The 2722-nt window shown below is 38.4% G+C and overlaps 1 non-coding gene across 1 annotated transcript; it reads left to right on the forward strand.

The window, feature by feature from the left end:
- Positions 1-1936: 1936 nt before the first annotated feature.
- LOC115504629 lies at positions 1937-2046 on the forward strand. Its single transcript, XR_003965735.1, has one exon. It is a non-coding gene; the product is annotated as a U6 spliceosomal RNA (small nuclear RNA).
- The last annotated feature ends 676 nt before the right edge of the window (positions 2047-2722 follow it).

The following is a 2722-nucleotide window of genomic DNA, read 5'->3' on the forward strand; positions in this document are numbered from 1 at the left end:
AATCACTAGCATTAGTATATTATTGAGGCCAATACACGCGTCCTTGGTCCCTTTGGGCCAGTGGAACAGGGCATCTGCGAGTGGTCCCCACATACCACGTGGTGTCTCCAGGGGGCGCTTGTGCTGAGTTTAGGATTTCAAATGTTGTAGATGCAGGGATCCCAGATTTCATACCAGGATCCCCTCCAAATGCCAATTCATTTGAGATTTTGTGTCTTCTAATTTTGTTTACCTCCAGATTTCTACCTGTTGTACTAAAACCAAAATAACTCAAAGAAAAGTGCTTTTTTATACACTTGCCTCCCTCCCGCTGCCCCCATTTTCATTATTCTTTATTCTTTCTGGGCCTTGTGTACTTGCGATGTTTATTTACATTGCTGTAATCATATTGAATCGGTACAATTTTATATTATCAGTATTCTTTCCTTTTCTTTTTAGTTTATTTATTTATTTTGAGAGAGAAAGAGCACACATGAGCGGGGGAGGGCAGAGACAGAGGGAGATACAGAATCCGAGGCAGGTTCCAGGCTCTCAGCTGTCAGCACAGAGCCCAATGCAGGGCTTGAACCCATAAATCGCGAGATCATGACCTGAGCCGAGGTTGGATGCTTAATCAACTGAGCCACCCAGGCGCTCCCCTTTATTTTTTATTTTTTTAATGTTTATTTATTTTGAGAGAGAGAGAGAGAGAGAGAGAGAGAGAGAGAGAGAGAGAGAGACAGTATTATTCTTAACAATCAAGTCCTGGCTGTGTGCTACACCCCGTGCTAAGAGTTTCACAGCCATGTAAGAGCTTCGTTTAAAGTTTATCATCACTCTGTAGTATTTGCATCATCCTTCCTTCATGGATGAGGAAACCGAGGCTCAGAGCAGAGGCTCATACCCATCCTTTAACATCGGAAGACCATGGGATTTGGGAGCGGTTGTTCGAAAGCCACTGATTGTGCGATTTGGGGCGAACCACGTATTTTTTCTGATTCTTACTTAGTAATTCCTACCTACCTCCTGAGACTGCTCAGGACTCAAAGAAGTGATGTATCTGAGGGTAGTTGATAAACGGTGATTTTTATTGCAATTGAAAACAATAATTACAACCCTTCCTTAAGAATTCTGTTGTTGCATTTAGATCATCTTTTATTTATTTACTTTGGTTGTCAGAGGGACGTTGCCACGAATATCTCCTCTACCTTTATTTTTTATATTCTTCATAAATCCCTTAGGACAAAGGGATATATTGTGGAGTTTTAAGACGGTTCCTGGTATGGGTTACCAAGAGATGATACCAGGTCATACGGCTACCAACGGTGCGTGAGGAGACTAGTTTCACCGCGGTGTTGTAATACCAAATAATTTCTTTTATTTTTTATTTTTTTATTTTTTTATTTATTTTTCAGTATATGAAATTTATGGTCAAATTGGTTTCCATTCAACACCCAGTGCTCATCCCAAAATGTGCCCTCCTCAATACCCATCACCCACCCTCCCCTCCCTCCCACCCCCCATCAACCCTCAGTTTGTTCTCAGTTTTTAAGAGTCTCTTATGCTTAATACCAAATAATTTCTAAAGTCCCTCGAAGGTAGTGGCTGTAAGATGCTACAGCATTATTTGGGTGGACATTTGCTCGACTATAAGCGAAGTTGCACATTTCCCCACATGCTTGTTTACTCATAGCATCTCTGTTTTCATGAATCGTCTTCTTCAGTTCTTTGCCAGTTTACATATTAGGGATTTAAGTTTTTGGTGTCAAGATACATAAACTCTTTACATAACAGAGAAATGAACCCTTTCCGTATTTGCTGTGAATCTTTTCTCCAGATGATACTTTCCCTTCGGTTTTAGTTCTAGCCTTGCCAAATGGTTATTTACTTTCAAAATGTACAAGCTGTCCATCCTTTGTAGTCTCTTCCAAGTTAACTTATAAAGTTATCATCCCTTGTGCCGGCGTGTTAGCAGCACACATGCTAAGATTGGAAGGATACGGAGAAGATTAGCCTGGCTCCTCGTGCCGGGATGACCCCCACATTTGTAAGGTGCTCCACATTTTTTATGGTGTAAGAAATATATCTCAGTGAAGTGGTTACAAGAAAAAAAAAAAAAACCTAGAACTTATCTTGCCTCTAAAGATCTGAAGCAATACAGTAAAACAAGTTCCTTTTTAGAGGGGAGGGTTTTATTTAAGTTTTCTTATTCATATTCACTGTGATATGTGACTATAATTTTCTTTTTGTGTGTTTTACTTTTATCAGGCTTTCGGAAGAAGATCATGCTTGCCTAATGGACATAAAGGTACTCTTATCTCTTTTCGCACTCGGGATGTTTTATACAACATCGGAATTATCTGCTTCTTTAAAGTGTGAAAATTGTTCTTGTGGAAACGCTGGGACCAAGTACATTTTTTAGGTTGTTATCAGATAATTTCCCCAATTTCTTCCTTGGTTATTATTCTGTTTAGATTTATACTTCTTGAGTTATTTTTAGTAATCTATATTTTTGTAGAAATTATTCATTTCATTGAAGATTTCCACTTATTAGCCTACAACATCCTCATTGGATTTGGAGGAAAAAAATCTATTTTCTCCATTTTTGTTCTATCTCCTTCCTCATTTCTAATTAAAAATGTTCCCTTAATTATATTTGTCAGAAGTTTGTTTATTTTCAGAGTCTTATCAAGAAAACAGCATTTAAACTACTTCATCATTCTCCTGCTTTATGTTTTACAAT

The sequence above is a fragment of the Lynx canadensis genome, chromosome E3 (genome assembly GCF_007474595.2).
Source record: "Lynx canadensis isolate LIC74 chromosome E3, mLynCan4.pri.v2, whole genome shotgun sequence".
Classification (NCBI taxonomy): domain Eukaryota; kingdom Metazoa; phylum Chordata; class Mammalia; order Carnivora; family Felidae; genus Lynx; species Lynx canadensis.